The 24,907-nt window shown below is 47.1% G+C and overlaps 1 long non-coding RNA gene across 1 annotated transcript in view; it reads right to left on the bottom strand.

Moving 5' to 3' along the window:
• Positions 1-19,859, bottom strand: part of LOC148148206 (uncharacterized) — a 174,168-nt gene extending 154,309 nt beyond the window's left edge. The window contains exon 1 of the long non-coding RNA XR_015759342.1: positions 19,713-19,859. This is a non-coding gene — a long non-coding RNA (uncharacterized LOC148148206). The remainder of the gene's footprint in view (positions 1-19,712) is intronic.
• Between the last annotated feature and the right edge of the window lie 5,048 nt (positions 19,860-24,907).

The following is a 24,907-nucleotide window of genomic DNA, read 5'->3' as shown; positions in this document are numbered from 1 at the left end:
TGCAGAGAGAGAGGGAAGCAGTGAAATCTGTGGGATCAGATCCCTCTCTCGCATTTTGCTCCTTTGTCTCTCCCCGTTCCCACAGACGGCCTGAATCCCACTGTGTGTTTGTGTGTGTGTGTGTGTGTGTGTGTGTGTATGTGTGTGTGTGTGTGTGTCTGTGTGTGTGTCTGTGTCTGTGTGTGTGTGTCTGTGTGTGTGTGTGCGTGGTATGTGTGTATGTGTAAGTGAGTGTGTGTGTCTGTGTGTGAGTCTGTGTGTCTGCGTGTGTGTGTGTCTGTGTGTGTGTGTCTGTGTGTCTGCGTGTGTGTGTGTGTCTGTGTGTGTGTGTGTCTGTGTGTGTGTGTCTGTGTGTGTGTGTGTGTATGTGTGTCTCTGTGTGTGTGTGTCCGTTTGTGTGTGTATATGTGTGTGTGTGCGTGTGTGTGTGTCCGTTTGTGTGTGTGCTTTCGTCTGATGATTCCTCATGGCAGAATAATTTGATTCTCTGTCTCTGTATTGTCCTAGTTTCAGCTCCCAAATCGAATGTTGAATCATCCACGATCCTATTGAATCCCAGAGCAGGCTCGAGGGGCTGGATGGTCTCCTGTTCCTATTTCGGATGGTCTTATGTTGTTAACACTACCTCCCAGCTCTTGGCCCCCACACTGGAGGTTATGATGACACAAGGGCCTGATCTGTAGAGGGATGCCCTCTTCCGTGAGTCTCGGAGGGAACCAGCCTGATTTGGAATCGAGTTGCAGCCTCTCAGTGAGCAGTGAAATCTCCTTGAAGTTCCCCTCAGTCTCTCACTGTAAGGTGGAGCAGGCCAGTCTCGGGGAAGCAAACAGCAGGCCAGATGTGCTCTGTCCTCCAGCTCCATTTCAGACGGCCAGATGGGAGGGGCTTGTTTCCTTCATCAGCTTCCCGTGCTCTCCCTTCTGGGTTCGGGTGGGGCCGAATGGCCTTGCTCCTGGCTCCTATTGAGGTGCAGGCTGGCTATGATTGGGTTATACAGGGCATGCCCCTGGAGTGAGGTTGGTTAGCTCAGTTGGCTGGGCAGTTAGCTTACCACACTAGCTAGAGTTACTCTGAAGGACTCTCCTTCCAAACCTCTCCCCTCAGCTGGGCCATGGTGACCCTCTGTTTACATCCCCACCAGACACCGCTCTGTAATGAGGAGCTGTCCCATGCTCTGTTAAGGCAATGGTGACATTACATTGGTTTGTACCTGGAGCACTGTGTGCAGGACTAGTCACTGCATTGCCAGAGGGATGTTAGTGTGTGGGGAAGGTTTACTGGATGAATCCCCACTGGAATGAACAGCACTCTCTTTCCCCCAGTTAAGTCACTCTTACAGCTTTTGTGTCTTTGGAGACACAAGGACCAATTCATCTGAAACAGCAGCTGGATTTTATATTCACGGGTACCCAATAAGATTGGCTCGTTTACATACGTACACACACACACACACACACACACACACACTCCCTCAAACACAAACACAGACACACTCTCACAAACACATACACACAGGCACAACTCTCTCACACACACATGCTCACACAAGCACACACTTTCTCTCTCACACACATACACGCACAGACATACGCTCCCTCAAATACACACATGGACACGCTCTCTCACACATACATGCAGACACACTCTCTCTCTCACACAGAAACACTCTCTCTCATGCACACACAGACACACACTCTCTCTCACACAGACACACACTCTCTCTCTCACACACACATATACACACGCTCTCTCATTTACACACACACTCTCACACACACATTCTTATTCTCTCACACACCTACTCACTCTCACGCACATTGACACACTTTCTCTCTCACACACACTCTCTGTCTCTCACACACTCACTCTCTCTCACACACATACACACAGACAGACACACGATCCCTCAAACACACACAGACACTCTTTCTCACACACACAAAAACACACAGTTACACTCTCTCACACACATACACACGCAGACACACACTCCATCAAATACACATAGACACACTCTCACACACATGCACACAGACACACACTCTCTCACACACACATACACACTCTCTAGCACACAAGACAAACTGTCATACACACACATAGACACATGCACACACAGACATCGACACACAGATACATTCTCTCACACACAGACACACTCTCACACACACAGACACACTCACACACACATACACACAGACACACTCTCTCACACACATACACACACATACACACTCTCTCACACACACCCTCACTCACACACATGCACACAGAGACACACACACCGTCAAACACACACACAGCCACTCACTCTCACATGAACATGCACTTTCTCTCTCACGCACACATATACAGACACACAGAGATACACATGCATCCACTCTTTCACACTCACAAACAGGGGCAGTCTCTCTCTCTCTCTCTCCTTGACTGTTTCTCTCTCGCACACACACACACACACACACACACAGCTGTAAAGACATGGTTGAGGTTTTGATGGAGAAATGATTTCTCCGAGGACTGAGCCATGATCTCACATGATGACTGCTCCAGGGAGACAGACAGCAGCTGCAGAGACTTGTTGGATCTTCCTGTGCACCACCTCTTGCATCGACAGCATTAGTCTGTTTGGGTGCCTGATTTTCTAAAATGTCTCCAAGAAACAAGTAACAATAGACTGATGAAAGTTTTCCCCCAAACCATGTTTCAGACACATGCTGCTGTTATTTTTCACTGAGTGTGTGAAATGATCAGGATCTGCTGAAATGGGGAGTGGCTTCCATTTCAAATTACGATACCAGAGTGCACAGGGGACCCTGAGGAAATGATCAGGGAATTGCATCTGTTCCTTTCTATCCTCTGCACTCTGTACCATGAGATAGTGCTCCCTCAGTACCTCAGATAGTTCACGCTCACTACCTCAGATAGTGCTCCCTCAATACCTCAGAAAGTGCTCCCTCAGGACCTCAGAAAATGCTCCCTCAGTACCTCAGAAAGTGCTCCCTGAATACCTCAGAAAGTGCTTCCTCAATACATCAGATAGTGCTCCCTGAATACCTCAGATAGTGCTCACTCAATACCTCAGAAAATGCTCCCTCAATACCTCAGAAAGTGCTTCCATAATACCTCAGATAGTGCTCCCTCAATAACTCAGAAAGTGCTTCCTCAATACCTCAGAAAGTGCTCCCTCACTAACTCAGATACTTCTCCCTCAGTACCTCAGATAGTGCTCCCTCAATAACTCGGAACATGCTCCCCCAAAACCTCAGATACTTCTCCCTCAATACCTCAGAAAGTGTTTCCTCAATACCTCAGATAGTGCTCCAGCAATATCTAAGAAAGTGCTCCCTCAGGACCTCAGATAGTTCTCCCTCAGAACCTCAGAAAGTGATCCCTCAATACCTCAGAAAGTGCTCCCTCAGTACCTCAGATAGTTCTCCCTCAGTACCTCAGGGAGTGCTTCCTCAATACCTCAGAAAATGCTCCCTCAGTACCTCAGAGAGTGCTCCGTCAATACCCCAGAAAGTGCTCCCTGAATACCTCAGAAAGTGCTTCCTCAATACCTCAGAGAGTGCTCCCTCAATACCTCAGAAAGTGCTTCCTCAATACCTCAGATAGTGCTCCCTCAATAACTCAGAAAGTGCTTCCTCAATACCTCAGAAAGTGCTCCCTCACTACCTCAGATAGTTCTCCCTCAGTGCCTCAGATAGTGCTCCCTCAATAACTCAGAACGTGCTCCCTAAGTACCTCAGATACTTCTCCCTCAATACCTCAGAATGTGCTCCCTCAGTACCTCAGATAGTTCACCCTCAGTACCTAAGATAGTACTCCCTCAGTATCTCAGAAAGTGCTCCCTCAATACTTCACAAAGTGATCACTCAGTACCTCAGATACTTCTCCCTCAGTACCTCAGATAGTTCTCCCTCAGTACCTCAGGTAGTGCTCCCTCAATACCTCAGATAGTGCTCAATCAATACCTCAGAAAGTGTCCCCTCAATACATCAGGAAGTGCTCCCTCAGTAGCTCAGGAAGTGCTCCCTCAATACCTCAGAAAGTGCTTCCTCAATACCTCAGATAGTGCTCCCTCAATACCTCAGATAGTTCTCCCTCAGTACCTCAGATAGTGCTCCCTCAATAACTCAGAACGTGCACCCTCAGTACCTCAGATACTTCTCCCTCAATTCCTCAGATAGTGCTCCAGCAATATCTAAGAAAGTGCTCCCTCAGGACCTCAGATAGTTCTCCCTCAGAACCTCAGAAAGTGCTTCCTCAATACCTCAGAAAGTGCTCACTCAGTACCTCAGATCGTTCTCCCTCAGTAAATCAGGAGTGCTTCCTCAATACCTCAGAAACTGCTCCCTCAGTACCTCAGAGAGTGCTCCCTCAATTCCTCAGAAAGTGCTGCCTGAATACCTCAGAAAGTGCTTCCTCAATACCTCAGAAAGTGCTCCCTCAATACCTCAGAAAGTGCTTCCTCAATACCACAGAAAGTGCTCCCTCACTACCTCAGAAAGTGCTCCCTCAGTACCTCAGATACTTCTCCCTCAATACCTCAGAAAGTGCTCCCTCAATACCTCTGATAGTTCTCCCTCACTACCTCTGAAAGTGCTCCCTTAATACCTCAGAAAGTGTCCCCTCAGTACCTCAGAAAGTGCTCCCACAATACCTCAGATAGTTCTCTCTCAGTACCTCACATAGTGCTGCCTCAATACTCAGAAAGTGCTCCATCAATACCTCAGATAGTTCTCCCTCAGAACCTCAGATAGTGCTTCCTCAATAACTCAGAAAGTGCTTCCTCAATACCTCAGAAAGTGTTCCCTCAATACCTCAGAAAGTGCTCACTCAGTACCTCAGGTAGTGCTCCCTCAATACCTCAGAAAGTGCTCCCTCAATACTTCAGATAGTTCTCCCTCAGTACCTCAGATAGTTCTCCCTCAGTACCTCAGGTAGTGCTCCCTCAATACCTCAGATAGTGCTACCTCAGTACCTCAGAAGGTGCTCCCTCCCTACCTCAGAAAGTGCTCCCTCAATACCTCTGATCATTCTCCCTCAATACCTCTGAAAGTGCTCCCTTAATACCTCAGAAAGTGTCCCCTCAGTACCTCAGAAAGTGCTCCCTCAATACCTCAGAAAGTGCTCCATCAATACCTCAGACAGTGCTCCCTCAATACCTCTGAAACTGCTCCCTAAATACCTAAGATATTTATCCCACAATACGTCAGATAGTTCTCCGTCAATGCCTCAGATAGGGCTCCCTCAATACCTCAGATAGTTCTCCCTCAGTACCTCAGATAGTGCTCCCTCAATACCTCAGATCGTCCTCCCTCATTACCTCTGATAGTTCTCCCTCAGTACCTCTGATAGTTCTCCCTCAGTACCTCAGATAGTGCTTCCTTAATACCTCAGAACTTGTTCCCTCAATACCTGATAAAGTGCTTCCTCAATACATCAGATTGTGTTCCCTCAATACCTCAGAAAGTGATTCCTCAATGCCTCAGATAGTGTTCCATCAATATCTCAGAAAGTGCTCCATCAGTACCTCAGAAAGTGCTTCCTCAATACCTCAGAAAGTGCTCCAACAATACCACTGATAGTTCTCCCTCAGTACCTCAGATAGTGCTCCCTCAATATCTCAGAACATGCTCCCTCAATAACTCATAAAGTGCTTCCTCAATACATCAGATTGTGTTCCCTCAATACCTCAGAAAGTGATTCCTCAATGCCTCAGATAGTGCTCCCTTAATACCTCAGAAAGTGCTCGCTCAGTACCTCAGATAGTTCTCCCTCAGTACCTCAGATAGTTCTCCCTCAGTACCTCAGAGTGTGCTTCCTCAATACCTCAGAACTTGTTCCCTCAGTACCTCAGATAGTGCTTCCTCAGTACCTCAGAAGGTGCTCCATCAATACCACAGATAGTTCTCCCTCAGTACCACAGATAGTTCTCCCTCAGTACCTCAGAAAGTGCTCCCTCAATATCTCAGAAAGTGTTCCCTCAATATCTCAGAAAGTGCTCCCTCAATATCTCATAAAGTGCTTCCTCAATACATTAGATTGTGTTCCCTCAATACCTCAGAAAGTGATTCCTCAATACATCAGAAAGTGCTCCCTTAGTACCTCAGATGGTGCTCCCTCAATACCTCAGAAAGTGCTCCATCAATACCTCAGATAGTTCTCCCTCAGTACCTCAGAGTGTGCTTCCTCAATACCTCCGAAAGTGCTTCCTCAATACCTCAGATAGTGGTCACTCAATACCTCAGAAAGTGCTCCCTCAATACTTCAGAAAGTGGTCCCTCAGTACCTCAGATAGTGCTTCCTCAGTACCTCAGAAGGTGCTCCCTCAATACCTCAGATAGTGCTTCCTCAGTACCTCAGAAAGTGCTCCCTCAATACCTCAGGTAGTTCTCCCTCAATACCTCAGATAGTGCTTCCTCAGTACGTCAGATAGTGCTCCCTCAATACCTCAGGAAGTGTCCCCTCAGTACCTCAGAAAGTGCTACCGCAATACCTCAGAGAGTGCTCCCTCAATACCTAAGATAGTTCCCTTCAATACCTCAGATAGTTCTCCCTCAAAACCTCTGAAAGTGCTCGATCAATACCTCAGATAGTGCTCCTCAATACCTCAGATAGTTCTCCCTCAATACGTCAGATAGTGCTCCCTCAATACCCCAGATAGTTCTCCCTCAATACCTCTGAAAGTGCTCCCTCAATACCTCAGATAGTTCTCACTCTGTACCTCAGAAAGTGCTTCCCAAATACCTCAGAAAGTGCTCCCTCAGTACCTCAGATATTGCTCCCTCAATGCCTCAGAGAGTGCTCCCTTAATACATCAGAAAGTGCTCCCTCAGTACCTCAGATCTTGCTCCCTCAATGCCTCAGATAGTGCTCCATTAATACATCAGAAAGTGCTCCCTCAGTACCTCAGATAGTTTTCACTCAGTACCTCAGATAGTGCTTCCTCAGTACCTCAGAAGGTGCTCCCTCAATACCTCAGGTAGTTCTCCCTCAGAACCTCTGAAAGTGCTCGATCAATACCTCAGATAGTTCTCCCTCAATACCTCAGATAGTGCTCCTCAATACCTCAAATAGTTCTCCCTCAATACGTCAGATAGTGCTCCCTCAATACCCCAGATAGTTCTCCCTCAATACCTCGGAAAGTGCTCCCTCAATACCTCAGATAGTTCGCCCTCAATGCCCCAGATTGTGCTCCCACAATACCTCAGATAGTTCTCCCTCAATACCTCAGATAGTTCTCCCTCAGTACCTCAGAAAGTGTTCACTCAATACCTCAGATAGTGCTCCCTCAGTACCTCAGATAGCACTCACTCAGAACCTCAGCTAGTTCTCTCTCTGTACCTCAGAAAGTGCTCCTAAAATACCTCAGAAAGTGCTCCCTCAGTACCTCAGATATTGCTCCCTCAATGCCTCAGATAGTGCTCCCTTAATACATCAGAAAGTGCTCCCTCAGTACCTCAGATAGTTTTCACTCAGTACCTCAGATAGTGCTCCCTCAATACCTCAGAAAGTGCGCCCTCAGTACCTCAGAAAGTGCTTCCTGAATACCTCAGAAAGTGTTCCATCAATACCACAGATAATTCTCCCTCAGTACCTCAGAAAGTGCGCCCTCAATACCTCAGAAAATGTGCCCTCAGTACCTCAGAAAGTGCTTCCTGAATACCTCAGAAAGTGCTCCCTCAATACTTCATAAAGTCCTTCCTCAATACATCAGATTGTGTTCCCTCAATACCTCAGAAAGTGCTTCCTCAATACCTCAGAAAGTGCTCCCTCAGTACCTCAGATAGTGCTCCCTCAGTAGCTCAGAAAGTGCTCCATCAATATCTCAGATAGTTCTTCCTCAGTACCTCAGATAGTGCTCCCTCAGTACCTCAGAAAGTGCTTCCTCAATACCTCAGAAAGTGCTTCCTCAATACATCAGAAAGTGCTTCCTCAGTACCTCAGATAGTGCTCCCTCAATACCTCAGAAAGTGCTCCCTCAATACCTCAGAAAGTGCTTCCTCAATACCTCAGATAGTGGTGCCTCAATACCTCAGAAAGTGCTCCCTCAATACTTCAGACAGTACTTCCTCAATACCTCAGAAATTGGTCCCTCAGTACCTCAGATAGGTCTCACTCAGTATCTCAGATAATGCTTCCTCAGTACCTCAGAAGGTGCACCCTCAATACCTCAAATAGTGCTTCCTCAGTACCTCAGTAAGTGCACCCTCAATACCTCAGGTAGTTCTCCCTCAATACCTCGAAAGTGCTGCCTCAATACCTCAGAGAGTGGTCCATCAGTAGCTCAGAAAGTGCTCCCTCAATACCTCAGAAAGTGTCCCCTCAGTACCTCAGAAAGTGCTACCTCAATACCTCAGAAGGTGCTCCCTCAATACCTCAGGTAGTTCTCCCTCAGAACCTCTGAAAGTGCTCAATCAATACCTCAGAGAGTGCTCCCTCAATACCGAAGATAATTCTCCTTCAATACCTCAGATAGTGCTCCCTCAATACCTCAGAAAGTGCTCCCTCAATACCTCAGAAAGTGCTTCCTCAATACCTCAGATAGTGGTGCCTCAATACCTCAGAAAGTGCTGCCTCAATACTTCAGAAAGTGGTGCCTCAGTACCTCAGATAGTTCTCCCTTAGTACCTCAGATAGTGCTCCCTCAGTATTTCAGATAATGCTTCCTCAGTACCTCAGAAAGTGCTCCATCAACACCTCAGTGGGTGCTCCCTCAATACCTAAGATAGTTCTCCTTCAATACCTCAGATAGTTCTCCCTCAGAACCTCTGAAAGTGCTCGCTCAATACCTCAGATAGTTCTCCCTCAATACCTCAGATAGTGCTCCTCAATACCTCAGATAGTTCTCCCTCAATACCTTAGATAGTGCTCCCTCAATACCTCAGATAGTTCTCTCTCAGTACCTCAGAAAGTGCTCCCTCAATACCTCATAAAGTGCTCCCTCAGTACCTCAGATAGCACTCACTCAGCTAGTGCTTCCACAATACGTCAGAAAGTGCTCCATCAATACCTCGGAAACTGCTCGCTCAGTACCTCAGATAGTTCTCCCTCAGTACCTCAGATAGTTCTCACTCTGTACCTCAGATAGTGCTCCCTCAGTACCTCAGATAATGCTTCCTCAGTACCTCAGAAGGTGCTCCCTCAACACCTCAGATAGTGCTTCCTCAGTACCTCAGAAAGTGCTCCCTCAATACATCAGGTAGATCTCCCTCAATACCTCGAAAGTGCTCCCTCAATACCTCAGAGAGTGTTCCATCAGTACCTCAGAAAGTGCTCCCTCAATACCTCAGAAAGTGCTCCATCAATACCACAGATAGTTCTCCATCAGTACCTCTGATAGTGCTTCCTCAGTACGTCAGATAGTGCTCCCTCAATAGCTCAGAAAGTGTTCCCACAGTACCTCAGATAGTGCTACCTCAATACCTCAGAGTGTGCTCCCTCAATACCTAAGATAGTTCTCCTTCAATGCCTCAGATAGTTCTCCCTCAAAACCTCTGAAAGTGCTTGCTCACTACCTCAGATATTTCTCCCTCAATACCTCAGATAGTGCTCCATCAATATCTCAGAGAGTGTTCCCTCAATACCTAAGATAGTTCTCCTTCAATACCTCAGATAGTTCTCCCTCAAAACCTCTGAAAGTGCTCGCTCAACACCTCAGATAGTTCTCCCTCAATACCTCAGATAGTGCTCCTCAATATCTCAGATAGTTCTACCTCAATATTTCAGATAGCTCTCTCTCAGTACCTCAGAAATTGCTCCCTCAATACCTCATAAAGTCCTCCCTCAGTACCTCAGATAGTACTCACTCAGAACCTCTGCTAGTGCTTCCTCAGTACGTCAGATTGTGTTCCCTCAATACCTCAGAAAGTGCCTCCTCAGTACCTCAGATAGTTCTCCCTCAATACCTCTGAAAGTGCTCCCTCAATACCTCAGATAGTTCTCACTCAATACATCAGATTGTGTTCCCTAAATACCTCAGAAAGTGCTTCCTCAATAGCTCAGAAAGTGCTCCCTCAGTACCTCAGAAAGTGCTCCATCAATACCTCAGATAGTTCTCCCTCAGTACCTCAGAGAGTGCTTCCTCAATACCTCAGAACTTGCTCCCTCAGTTCCTCACATGGTGCTCCCTCAATACCTCAGAAAGTGCTCCCTCAATACCTCAGAAAGTGCTTCCTCAATACCTTAGATAGTGGTGCCTCAATACCTCAGAAAGTGCTCCCTCAATACTTCAGAAAGTGGTCCCTCAGTACCTCAGATAATGCTTCCTCAGTACGTCAGATAGTGCTCCCTCAATGCCTCAGAAAGTATCCCCTCAGTACCTCAGAAAGTGCTCCCTCAATACCTCAGGTAGTTCACCCGCAATACCTCGAAAGTGCTCGGTCAATACCTCAGAGAGTGTTCCATCAGTACCCCAGAAAGTGCTCCATCAATGTCTCAGATACTTCTCCATCAGTACCTCTGATAGTGCTTCCTCAGTACCTCAGAAGATGCTCGCTCAATACCTCAGATAGTGCTTCCTCAGTACCTCAGAAATTGCTCCCTCAATACCTCAGGTAGTTCTCCGTCAAGACCTCGAAAGTGCTCCCTCAATACCTCAGAGAGTCTTCCATCAATACCTCAGAAAGTGCTCCATCAATACCTCAGATAGTTCTCCATCAGTGCCTCTGATAGTGCTTCCCCAGAACCTCTGAAAGTGCTCGCTCAATACCTCAGATAGTTCTCCTTCAATACCTCAGATTGTTCTCCCTCAGAACCTCTGAAAGTGCTTGCTCAATACCTCAGATAGTTCTCCCTCAATACCTCAGATAGTGCTCCTCAATACCTCAGATAATTCTCCCTCAATACCTTAGATAGTGCCCAAACAATACCTCAGATAGTTCTCCCTCAATACCTCTGAAAGTGCTCCCTCAATACCTCAGATAGTTCTCACTCAATGCCTCAGAGAGTTCTCACTCAATGCCTCAGATAGTTCTCCCTCATTGCCTCAGATAGTGCTCCGACAATACCTCAGATAGTTCTCCCTCAATACCTCTGAAAGTGCTCCCTCAATACCTCAGATAGTTCTCCCTCAGTGCCTCAGACAGTTCTCACTGTGTACCTCAGAAAGTGCTCCCTAAATACCTCAGAAAGTGCACCCTCAGTACCTCAGATATTTCTCACTCAGTACCTCAGATAGTTCTCCCTCAGTACCTCAGAGAGTGCTTCCTGAATACCTCAGAACTCGTTCCCTCATACCTCAGATAGTGTTCCCTCAATGACTCAGATAGTGCTCCCTTAATACCTCAGAAAGTGCTCCCTCAGTACCTCAGATATTTCTCACTCAGTACCTCAGATAGTTCTCCCTCAGTACCTCAGAGAGTGCTTACTGAATACCTCAGATCTCGTTCCCTCAGTACCTCAGATAGTGTTCCCTCAATACCTCAGAAAGTGCTTCCTCAATACCTCAGAAAGTGCTCCCTCAGTACCTCAGATAGTGCTCCATCAGTGCCTCAGAAAGTGCTACATCAATACCTCAGATAGTTGTCCCTCAGTACCTCAGAGTGTGCTTCCTCCATACCTCAGAACTTGCTCCCTCTGTACCTCAGATAGTGCTCCCTCAATACCTCAGAAAGTGCTCCCTCAGTACCTCAGAACGTGCTTCCTCAATACCTCAGAAAGTGCTTCCTCAATACCTCAGAAAGTGCTTCCTCAATACCTCAGAAAGTGCTCCCTCAGTACCTCAGTTATTTCTCCCTCAATGCCTCAGAAAGTGTCCCTCAATACCTCAGAAAGTGCTTCCTCAATACCTCATATAGTGGTGCCTCAATACCTCAGAAAGTGTTCCCTCAATACTTCAGAAAGTGGTCCCTCAGTACCTCAGATAGACCTCCCTCAGTACCTCAGAAAGTGCTCCCTCAGTACCTCAGATAATGCTTCCTCAGTACCTCAGAAGGTGCTCCCTCAATACCTCAGATAGTGCTTCCTCAGTACCTCAGATAGTGCTCCCTCAGTAGCTCAGAAAGTGTCCCCTCAGTAGCTCAGAAAGTGCTATCTCAATACCTCAGAGTGTGCTCCCTCAATACCTAAGATAGTTCTCCTTCAATGCCTCAGATAGTTCTCCCTCAAAACCTCTGAAAGTGCTTGCTCAATACCTCAGATATTTCTCCCTCAATACATCAGATAGTGCTCCTCAATACCTCAGATAGTTCTCCCTCAAAACCTCTGAAAGTGCTTGCTCAATACCTCAGATATTTCTCCCTCAATACCTCAGATAGTGCTTCCTTAATACCTCAGATAGTTCTCCCTCAATACCTCTGAAAGTGCTCCCTCAATACCTCAGATAGTTCTCCCTCAGTGCCTCAGATAGTTCTCACTGTGTACCTCAGAAAGTGCTCCCTAAATACCTCAGAAAGTGCACCCTCAGTACCTCAGATATTTCTCACTCAGTACCTCAGATAGTTCTCCCTCAGTACCTCAGAGAGTGCTTCCTCAATACCTCAGAACTCGTTCCCTCAGTACCTCAGATAGTGCTCCCTCAATGACTCAGATAGTGCTCCCTTAATACCTCAGAAAGTGCTCCCTCAGTACCTCAGATATTTCTCACTCAGTACCTCAGATAGTTCTCCCTCAGTACCTCAGAGAGTGCTTACTGAATACCTCAGAACTCGTTCCCTCAGTACCTCAGATAGTGTTCCCTCAATACCTCAGAAAGTGCTTCCTCAATACCTCAGAAAGTGCTCCCTCAGTACCTCAGATAGTGCTCCATCAGTGCCTCAGAAAGTGCTACATCAATACCTCAGATAGTTATCCCTCAGTACCTCAGAGTGTGCTTCCTCAATACCTCAGAACTTGCTCCCTCTGTACCTCAGATTGTGCTCCCTCAATACCTCAGAAAGTGCTCCCTCAGTACCTCAGAAAGTGCTTCCTCAATACCTCAGAAAGTGCTTCCTCAATACCTCAGAAAGTGCTTCCTCAATACCTCAGAAAGTGCTCCCTCAGTACCTCAGTTATTTCTCCCTCAATGCCTCAGAAAGTGTCCCTCAATACCTCAGAAAGTGCTTCCTCAATAGCTCATATAGTGGTGCCTCAATACCTCAGAAAGTGTTCCCTCAATACTTCAGAAAGTGGTCCCTCAGTACCTCAGATAGTCCTCCCTCAGTACCTCAGAAAGTGCTCCCTCAGTACCTCAGATAATGCTTCCTCAGTACCTCAGAAGGTGCTCCCTCAATACCTCAGATAGTGCTTCCTCAGTACCTCAGAAAGTGCTCCCTCAATACCTCAAAAAGTGCTCCATCAATACCACAGATAGTTCTCCATCAGTACCTCTGAATGTGCTTCCTCAGTACGTCAGATAGTGCTCCCTCAGTAGCTCAGAAAGTGCTATCTCAATACCTCAGAGTGTGCTCCCTCAATACCTAAGATAGTTCTCCTTCAATGCCTCAGATAGTTCTCCCTCAAAACCTCTGAAAGTGCTTGCTCAATACCTCAGATATTTCTCCCTCAATACATCAGATAGTGCTCCTCAATACCTCAGATAGTTCTCCCTCAAAACCTCTGAAAGTGCTTGCTCAATACCTCAGATATTTCTCCCTCAATACCTCAGATAGTGCTTCCTTAATACCTCAGATAGTTCTCCCTCAATACCTCTGAAAGTGCTCCCTCAATACCTCAGATAGTTCTCCCTCAGTGCCTCAGATAGTTCTCACTGTGTACCTCAGAAAGTGCTCCCTAAATACCTCAGACAGTGCACCCTCAGTACCTCAGATAGTTCTCCCTCAATGCCTCAGATAGTGCCCCCACAATATCTCAGATATTTCTCCCTCAATACCTCAGATAGTGCTCCCTCAATATCTCAGAAACTGCTCCCTCAGTACCTCAGATAGTTCTCACTCAGAACCTCAGAAAGTGTTCCCTAAATACCTCAGAGGGTTCTCCCTCAGTACCTCAGATACTGCTCCCTCAATACCTCAGGAAGTGTTCCCTCAGTACCTCAGATAGTTCTCCCTCAGTACTTCAGAGAGTGCTTCCTCAATACCTCAGAACTTGTTCCCTCAGTTCCTCAGATAGTGCTCCCTCCATGCCTCAAAAAGTGCTCCCTCATTACCTCAGAAAGTGCTTCCTCAATACCTCAGAATGTGCTCCATCAATACCACAGATAGTTCTCCTTCATTACCTCAGAGAGTGCTTCCTCAAAACTTGAGAAAGTGCTCCCTCAGTACTTCAGATAGTGCTACCTCAATACCTCAGATAGTGCTCCCTCAGTACCTAAGAAAGTGCTCCCTCAATACCTCAGAAAGTGCTTCCTCAATACCTCAGAGAGTGCTCTCTCAGTACCTCAGAAAGTGCTCCCTCAATACCTCAGAAAGTGCTTCCTCAATACCTCAGAAATTGCTACCGCAATACATCAGAAAGTGCTCCCTTAGTACCTCAGAAAGTGCTCCCTCTATACCTCAGTAAGTGCTCTCTCAATACCTCAGAAAGTGCTTCCTGAATACCTCAGATAGTGCTCCCTCAATACCTCAGAAAGTGCTTCCTCAGTACCTCAGAAAGTGCTCCCTCAGTACCTCAGATAGTGCTCCCTCAATACCTCAGAAAGTGCTCCATCAATACGTCAGATAGTTCTCCCTCAGTACCTCAGATAGTGCTCCCTCAATACCTCAGAACTTGCTCCCTCAGTACCGCAGATAGTTCTCTCTCAGTACCTCAGAAAGTGCATACTCAATACCACAGAAATTGCTCCCTCAATACTTCAGAAAGTGGTCCCTCAGTACCTCAGATAGTTCTCCCTCAGTACCTCAGATAGGACTCGCTCAGAACCTCAGATAGTGCTTCCTCAGTACCTCAGAAAGTGCTCCCTAAATACCTCAGAATGTGCTCCCTCAGTACCTCAGATAGTTCTGCCTCAATACCTCTGAAAGTGCTCCCGCAGTACCTCAAAAATTGCTCCCTCAATACCTCAGATATTTCTCCCTCAGTACCCCTGAAAGTGCATCCTCAATACCTCAGAAAGTGCTGCCTCAGTACCTCAGAAAGTGCTTCCTCAATACCTCAGAAAGTGTTCCATCAATACCACAGACAGTTCTCCCTCAGTACCTCAGAGAGTGCCCCCTCAATACCTCAGAAAGTGCTCCCTTAGTACCTCAGATAGTGCTTCCTCAATACCTCTGAAAGTGCCCCCTCAATACCTCTGAAAGTGCTCCCTCAATACCTCAGATTGTGCTCCCTCAATACCGCAGATAGTGCTACCTCAGTACCTCAGATAGTTTTCCCTCAGTCCCACAGATATTGCTTCCTCAATACCTCAGAAAGTGCTCCATCAATACCTCAGAAAGTGCTCCCTCAATACATCAGATTTTGTTCCCTCAATGCCTCAGAAAGTGCTTCCTAATTACCTCAGAAAATGCTCCCTCATTACCAAAGAATTCATCACTTTGTTGTGTTTAACCCCCAAAGCCCCTTAGACAGGAGCCCCACAAAACATTCACATCCTCAACACTTCAGGGCTCAGGGCTCAGTCCAGCACCCCCCTCAGATTGTGATCAAACCCCTTTAGACTGTAAGGACCCACATCCATCCCTGTCCAAGATTGGAGCCCAGGTCCCCAGAACATTACTTGTCACTCTGGATTAATTTTAGAATTCCTATAGTGTAGAAGCAAGCCATTCCGTCCATTGGCTCCACACTGACTGTCTGAACAGCATCCCACCCAGACTCACATCCTCTACTCTATCCCTGTAATGCTGCATTTCCCATGGCAGCTTTGGGCAGTGGGAGGGAACTGGATCACCCGGAGGGAACCCGCACCGAAACAGAGAGAATGTGTAAACTCCACACAGACAGTCACCGGGACTTGGAATCAAACCACTGAGGCACCGTGCTGTCCTCTCTCCCTGGATGCCATCTCATCTAACCTTTTACGAAGCAATCTCCCATGTAAAACTTTCTCATCTGTCTCCATGGTCTACCCTTCAAAAGCTCTATCAAGTTGGACACATCATTTCCACAATCAAAGCCAAGCTGACCATCCCTCATCAATTCTTGCTTTTCCAAATGCATGTAAGTTGTCTCTCAGAATGCCCTCCAACAGCTTACCCACCACTGCCATCAGGCTCACAGCTCCATAGTTCAATGGCTGTTCCTTGCAGCCTTACTTCAATAATGGCCCATCATTAATCACCCTCCAGCCTTCAGGCACCTCACCCGTTGTCACTGATCGGTCCATCTGATAAGGCCATCTACATCCTTCTGTAATCTAAGGCTGTCCTCCTCAGTATTTATCACCCCACCGATCTTCATATCATTCATGACCCCACTGATTAACCATCCATCATTCAAATCTAAATCTTTTCTAACAACTACATCAGCAAGACCCCAGCAGTGAGACATGAACAGACAGAGATTTCTAACTGGGCCATCACTGTCTGCTTCCTGCCACTCAGCATTCTACGCCAAATTCCTTGGATCTTGAGTTTTTATGTTCACTATCAGTTTCCAGTATGGGTCCTGATAAAAGCCTTACTGACCTCCAAGCAGGCGACAGGAAAGTATTGTCCTTATTTACATACCTGGAAACCTCCTTAAAATGTGCACTCCCATTGGTCAGACCTGAGCTCCCTTTAACACAACCATTCTGACTGTTCTTCATGAACTCCAGTCTCTGTAAATTCTGATTAATTCTATATCCCAAAATTGCTTCCAACAGACGTCCCACTCACGATATTAGCCTGACTGGCCTGGAGCTGCCTGGTATATCCCATGTTCCATCTTGAATAACAGGACCATGGTCAGTCCGACGACACCTGTCCTGTGGCCAGATGGGATTTGAAAATGTTTGCAAGTGTACCTGCTACTTCCTCCATCACCTCATTCGGTCAACTGAGATACATTTCCACTGTCTTTGGAGATTTATTGGGTTGTAAGAAGGCCAGACCACTCAGAACCATCTCTCTCTCAATATATATGCTAATTCATTAAATTGTATCACAGAGCATCTCCACGATTTCATATCAACCCTGTAACAATGAGCATTGACACAATGCATCCATTCACTGTAGCCTCTGGGTCCATGCACAAATTCTCACTGTGTTCCACAACCTACTCTTTCTCTCATTATCAATTCACCCTTCATGTCACTGTAAAGTACTGTCAGATTTTTATTTCCTCTCTTAGCACTCCCCGCTCCCAGGCAAATAGCCTGCGATACGATTTGGAGGAGTGTGGGATGTCATTCTGGATGTGGATTAGCATTGGGAAGCTCAGAAATAAGGAACACACGACGGTGCTGAGTGTGGGGCAGTGAGATTCATTTGGGATGAGCACACAGAAGCTGAGGAATAAACCTCAGCCCTGCAGCATGAAAATATCCCTTTGAGCTGGCAGGTCAGTCACGTGAAACGAAAACTTGATCCCTGGGAAAAGAGGGTGGTAACCAAATGAAGACAGTCTGTTAGAACATAGTCTCTGGAACCTGGACGTGGGAATCATTACTGAGCAGGGTCTGTAGGAAGCAGAGGCAGAAATGGACTGAACAATTCGACACGTTCTTCTCAGACCACAAGACATCGGAGCATAAATTAGGCCATTCAGTTCATCTGATAGAGTGGCACTCACTACTGACTCTCTTACAATGCAGGTATCCCTCAGACTGTTCCTCTGATAGTGCAGCGCTCCCTCAGTACTGACCCTCTGACAGTGCAGCACTCCCTCAGTACTGACCCTCTGACAGTGCAGCACTCCCTCAGTACTGACCCTCTGACAGTGCAGCATTCCCTCAGTACTGACCCTCTGACAGTGCAGCACTCCCTCAGTACTGACCCTCTGACAGTGCAGCACTCCCTCAGTACTGACCATCTGACAGTGCAGCACTCCCTCTGACAGTGCAGCACTCCCACAGTACTAACCCTCTGACAGTGCAGCACTCCCTCAGTTCTGACCCTCTGACACTGCAGCACTCCCTCAGTACTGACCCTCTGACAGTGCAGCACTTCCTCCGTACTGACCCTCTGACAATGCAGCACTCCCTCAGTACTGACCCTCTGACAGTGCAGCACTCCCTCAGTACTGACCCTCTGACAGTGCAGCACTCCCTCAGTACTGACCCTCGACAGTACGGCACACCCGCAGTGCTGACTCTCTGACAGTGCAGCACTCCCTCAGAACTGACCCTCTGACAGTGCAGCACTCCCTCAGTACTGACCCTCTGACTGTGCAGCACTCCCTCAGTACTGACCCTCTGACAGTGTAGGATTCCCTCAGCACTGATCCTCTGACAGTGCAGCACTCCCTCAGTACTGACCCTCTGACAGTGTGACACTCCCTCAGTACTAACCCTCTGAAAGTGCAGCACTCCCTCAGTACTGACCCTCTGACAGTGCAGCACTCCCTCAGTACTGACCCTCTGACAGTGCAGCAGTCCCTCAATACTGACCCTCTGACAGTGCAGCAATCCCTCAGTACTGACCCTCTGACAGTGCAGCACTCCGTTAGTACTGACCCTCTGACAGTGCAGCAGTCCCTCAATACTGACCCTCTGACAGTGCAGCAATCCCTCAGTACTGACCCTCTGACAGTGCAGCAGTCCCTCAATACTGACCCTCTGACAGTGCAGCACTCCCTCAGTACTGACCCTCTGACAGTGCAGCACTCCCTCAGCACTGACCCTCTTTTTTTCTATTTCATAGAGTCTTGTGGAAATTTGGAGACATGGCATTTGCAGATTCTGAGGAAGCATGAGAGAGACACACAAACTAAACCCTGTCTGAAACTCTCTGTTCTAGACTATTCAGAGTTACAGAGTCACAGAGGTGTACAGCTTGGAACCAGCCCCTCCTGTCCAACTCGTCCATACCAACCAGATATTCTCATCTCATTTCATTCCATTAGCTAGCACTTGGCTGATATCCCTCTAAACCCTTCCTATTCACATACTCATCCTGATGCCTTTTAAATGTCACAATTGTACCAGCCCCCATCACTTCCTCTGGCAGCTACCTGCATGCCCTTGAATAAGTGCTCAAACATTCTTACTGTCGATACAAACTCTCATAAACACCAACCTACGAAAGCTATCATTGTCATTTTCAACCCAACCTTGGCTTCTTCATTATGCTGATTTCAACACAGGGAAAGAAACGGAGTTCGTGACCATCCACCGTGACCCTGTTATAAAACTTATTTTCACATGTGGCTTGTCTGTAATTCTCACACCCTCTAATAGTGGCCTGGAAGGTTGGGGTGAGCTGTACTCTCCTGCTGCAGTCCTTGGGTGTCCCACAGTGATGTTAGGGAGGGAGCTCCAGGATTTTGACCTGAACCATGGAAAGAGCTCTCTTACTGGAGTGCCCTTTTAAAGTTGGGAAGTTAGTATGGACCAGGAGGAGCCGAGAGCTGCTGTCTTGTCAGAGAGAGAGGCCTGGTGGGTCACACACCTCAGGTGAGGGGTGAGGTTGAGAAGCTGGGGCCTTCATTGTAATTGCAGACATGATAGAGATTGAGCCAACAGTGTTGGCATCACGAACCTGTTAGCTGTGGTAAGTGACCCCCCTTTGTAGCAGAGGGATTCAATCCCTTTAATCGACCAAGCTTGAGAATGCAACACTAAAGTTAATCTGTACGGCCGCGCTGGAGACCTGAAACATCAATACAGAGATTGCTGAAGAAACTCAGCATGTCCGGCAGCATCTCTGAAGGGAGAGGGAGAAAGAGACAGACAGAGAGTTCACCTTTCAATCCAGTGATTTCTGCGGGAACGTTCCTTCAGAACAGACCGTTTTGAGGAAGGGTCACTTGAAATGCGAATTGTTCCTCTCTCTCTTCACCGTTGCTACCTGCTGAATTGCGCTGAATTTCCCCACCATCTGTTTGCTTGAGAATTTGATCTGATCCAAGCGTCACTGAGTCATTCAGTCTGTGTTCAATGCCCTGAGGCTGCTTCTGCTGAAAGTTGACAAACAGGTTTAAGGCTTTGTAAGGTATTGTATTCGGAGGGCGGGGTACATGGGAGAACAGATACAGAACACAGGCACTTCACAAAGATCTTTCTCAATGTAACTTTGTGATGTTAATTCAGAAGGAACAGCTCAGAGCTAACATTTCAGTTTATCAGCCAAGGGGAGTATATATGTCATGACAAAGACTTGTTTTAAAGACTGAACAGAACCGAACTTTAGTGACTATGTTTGTACGTAAAGTTATTTTTGTGAATAAAGTCTCTTTTTGAAATTGATATAAATATTTTTTCGAGGGGGACCAAGCAGCTTGAGTTTGTGGAGGCATTGCCCTTGTCTCTAATCTTTCTTAGACAAGTTCGATACTCCCCGGGTACAGACATGAAGCGGTCATCAACGGGGAGGAGATGGTGGGATGGTCACGGGGGCTCAGTGTTGCCTCACCCCACCTGGGTTCGATTCCAGCCTCGGGCGACTGTCTGTGTGGAGTTGGCACATTCTCCCCGTGTCAGCCTCCGGGTGCTCCAGTTCCCACCCACTGTCCAAAGATGTGCAGGCTGGGTGGGTAAGCCAGAGGAAATGAAGGGATCCGGGGATAGAGGGGGTAGGGTGGGATGCTCTGCCGAGAGTCAGTGTGAACCTGATAGGCCGAATGACCTGCTTCCACATCTTAGGGATTGTATGATCAAACCAGAGACTCAAATAATGTTCGGGGCCCTGGGCTCCAATCATGGAGGTGGCTGTGGGTCATCACAGTGAGAACAGGTTTGGGGATGAACACGGTCCAAGGGGGCAACAGGTTTGCTTTCGGAGGTGTTGAGGGCATGAATGTTCTGTCGAGGTGCTTTGGGGATAAACATACTGAGGGGATGGTTTCTAAGGTATTGAGGGAGCACTATCTGTCAGTACAGGGTGCAGATGGTCGAAAGGTACAGATACACTTCATAGAACATAGAATATAGGACATCGAACAGTACAGCACAGAACAGGCCCTTCAGCCCTTGATGCTGTGCCGACCATCGATCCTCATGTAAGGGAAACCTAAAGTATGAACCCTCAAATTTCTATGACCATATGCATGTCCAGCAGTCATTTAAATATCCCCAATGACCTCGCTTCCACAACTGCTGCTTGCAACGCATTCCATGCTCTCGCAACTCTCTGCTTAAAGAACCCGCCTCTGACGTCCCCTCTATATTTTCCTCCAAACAGCTTAAAACTATGACCTCTCGTGTTAGCAATTTCTGTCCTGGGAAAAAAGTGTCTGGCTATCAACTCTATCTATGCCTCTCATTATCTTGTACACCTCAATTAGGTCCCCTGTTTTCCTTCTTTTTGCCACTGAAAGAAGTCCGAGCCCAGTCAATCTCTCTTTGTTAGATAAGCCCTCCAGTCCAGGCAGCATTCTGGCAAACCTCCTCTGAATCCTCTCCAAAGCATCCACATCTTTCCTATAATAGGGCGACCAGAACTGGACAAAGTATTCCAAGTGCGTTCCAGCCAAAGTTTTATAGAGCTGTATCAAGATTTCACGACACTTAAACACAATCCTCCTGTTAATGAAAGCCAAAACACCATATGCTTTCTTAACAACCCTGTCCACTTGGGTAGCCATTTTAAGGGATCTATGTACCTGCACACCAAGATCCCTCTGTTCCGTCACACTGCCAAGAATCCTGTCTTTAATCCTGAACTCAGTTTTCAAGTTCGACCTTCCAAAATGCATCACCTCCATTTATTCAGGTTAAACTCCATCTGCCACCTCTCAGCCCATCTCTGCATCCTGTCAATGTCCCGCTGCAGCATACAATAACCCTCTATACTGTCAAGGACACTCCAACCTTTGTGTCGTCTGCAAACTTGCTGACCCCTCCTTCAATCCCCTCATCCAATTCATTAATAAAAATTACAAACAGTAGAGGCCCAATGACAGAGCCCTGTGGAACACCACTCACCACAGACTTCCAGGCAGAATATTTTCCTTCTACTACCACTCGCTGTCTTCTGTAGGCCAGCCAATTCTGTATCCAGACAGCTAAGTTTCCCGGTATCCCATTCCTCCTGACCTTCTGAATGAACCTACCATGGGGAACCTTATCAAATGCCTTACTGAAGTCCATATACACCACATCCACAGCTCGACCCTCATCAACTTGCCTAGTAACATCCTCAAAGCACTCAGTAAGGTTTGTGAGGCATGACCTGCCCCTCACAAAGCCGTGTTGATTGCATTAAATCAAGCCATGCTCTTCCAGATGCACATAAATCCTGTACCTCAGAATCCTTTCTAACTCCTTACAGACGACAGACGTGAGAGTGTCTGGTCTGTAATTGCTGGGGATTTCCCTATTTCCTTTCTTGAAGAGAGGAATTATATTTGCCTCCCTCCAGTCCTCAGGTACGACTCCAATGGAGAGCGAGGATGTAAGGATCTTCGCAAGCAGCGAAGCAATCACATTTCTCACTTCCCAAAGCAGCCGAGGACAAATCTGGTTTGGCCCTGGCGACTTGTCAATCTTAATGTTTGTCAAAATGTTCAGCACATCAGCTTCCTCAATCTCTATCTGTTCCAGCAGGCTTACCTGCTCCTCAATGGTTTCATTCACTACAAGGTCCTTTTCTTTAGTAACGACAGAAGCAAAAAACTCATTTGGGGGTTCCCCTGCCTCCTCAGACTCTACACACAAGTTCCCTATGCTATCCCTGAGCGGCCCTACTCTTTCTTTGATCATTGTCTTACTCCTCACATCCGTGTAAAATGTCTTTGGATTCTCCCTAATCCTTCCTGTCAAGCCTTTTTCCTGCCCCCTCATGGCTCTCCTCAGGCCATTTTTGAGCTCCTTCCTCGCCTGCCTGTAATCCTCTAGAGCTGAGCAAGACCCTTCCTTCCTCCACCTTACGTAAGCTGCCTTCTTTCTTTCGAAAAGAAGCTCCTCCGCTCTCGACATCCAAGGTTCCTTTATCTTACCCCTTCTTGCCTGTCTCAGAGGGACATATTTATGCATCACTCGCAACAACTGTTCCTTAAACCGTCTCCACATGTCTGTCGTGGCCTTTCCATGGAATAATTGCTCCCAGTCCATAGTTCTCAACTCACGTCTGATAGTATCATAGTTTCCTTTTCCCCAATTAAATATCCTCCCATTGTGCTTGCTTCTCTCCTTCTCCATGGCCATATAGAATGTGAAGCAGTTGTAGTCACTATCACCAAAATGCTCTCTCACCGCAAGATCTGACAGCTGCCCCAGCTCATTGCCGAGCACCAAAATCAAAATGGCCTCTCCCCTCATCGGCCGCTTCAATGTGCTGAGTTAGGAAACCCTCCTGAACACACCTTACAAAAATAGCTCCTTCCAAACCATCTGCTCGAAGGAGGTTTCCAATCAATATTGGGAAAGTTAAAGTCACCCATTACAACAACCCTATTACATTCACTCTTTACCAAAATCTGCTGACCTGTGCTTTCTTCAATCTCCCTGCTGCTGTTGGGGGGTGGGCCTGTAGTAAACCCCTACTGAGGTGACTGCTCCCTTACTGATCCTAATTTCCACCCATACTGACTCAGTAGGCAGACCGTCCTCGACAATGGTAACTTCTGTAGCTGTGATACCCTCTCTGATTTCCTTTCTGAATTCATTGCATGTGGTGTCCCTCAAGGGTTGTCCAGCACGGTGGCTCAATGGTGGGCACTGCTGCCTCACAGCATCAGGGACCCAGCTTCGATTCCAGACTCGGGCGACTGTCTGTGTGGAGTTTGCACATTCTCCCAGTGTCTGCGTGGGTTTCCTCTGGGTGCTCCGGTTTCTTCCCACAGTCCAAAGGTGTGCAGGTTAGGTGAAATGGCCATGCTAAAGTGCCTGTAGTGTTAGGTGCATCAATCAGTGGTAAACGTAGGGGAATGGGTCTGGATGGGTTCCTCTTCGGAGGGTTGGTGTGGACTTGTTAGGCCGAAGGGACTGTTTCCACACTGTAGGGAATCTAAGGATCTATCCTTGGACTCTCCTTTTTCTCACCTACATACTGCCAGGAGGTGACATTGTCCGAAAACACCGTGTTAGGTTTCACATGTACACTGACACTGCCCAGCTCTCCCTCCCCATCATCCCTCTCCATTGCTCCACTGTTACTCAGTTATCAAACTGCTTACCACGCTCCCACTACTTGATTAGCTGCAATTTTCTCCAGTGAAACATTGTAATGGTTGGAACCATTGCCTTCAGTTGCTATTACAAATTCCTTTCCCTTACTGCTGAGCCCCTCCCTCCCACTGGGAAATGTCTGAGGTAGAACTTCATTCTTTCCAATATTGCTGTTATATCTGACCCCAAGGTGACCTTCTGATCAGACATCCACACAATCACAAACACCAGGAATTCCATTCTGTTAAACGTTGCTTGTCTCCCTGTGAGAAACAAAGCTCACACACTTCAATCATTGCAGTCTGAGACAAGATTGGAATCAGTAGTGTCCTTTATTTTTACACTTGCAATTGGGTGTGATGTCCAGTGCCAGGCAAGGCAGAGGACATACACACACCAAATTCAACAAACTTTCGATATTTATATCATTTGGTTCCTACATAGGGTTTCTTATTTCATTGTTTCCCCCCTTCCCCCCCCGTTTACATCCTCCACTTCCCGAAGACTGATCCCATCACTCCTGCTCATCCGCCCTTGTCTGTGAAAAAATGCTTAGTTCTGGCCTCACAAGGCCTTTTGACCTCATCCCACTGCAGATCATTGTTAGGCATATTCTTTCTTCATCAGTATCTACTCTTTCCATCTGGGCCTCTCCCGAGAACACTCTGATCTCTCTGACCTCTTTAGTTAGGTTTTGTCCCTGTGTCTCTGTAAAAATGGAAAACCTACTGTTTATACAGGCTTTCGAGCTTGACTGCATCCCCTCACAACATCTTATATATTTGCCCACAAAATCTACCATTGTTCTGCAATCACGTTTCATGCTGACAT

This window comes from Chiloscyllium plagiosum, unplaced genomic scaffold (genome assembly GCF_037043375.1).
Source record: "Chiloscyllium plagiosum isolate Xiang-an unplaced genomic scaffold, Cpla_swu_hap1 HiC_scaffold_14, whole genome shotgun sequence".
Classification (NCBI taxonomy): domain Eukaryota; kingdom Metazoa; phylum Chordata; class Chondrichthyes; order Orectolobiformes; family Hemiscylliidae; genus Chiloscyllium; species Chiloscyllium plagiosum.
Note: the sequence above shows the minus strand (reverse complement) of the source record. Positions and strands in the feature narration are given on the sequence as shown.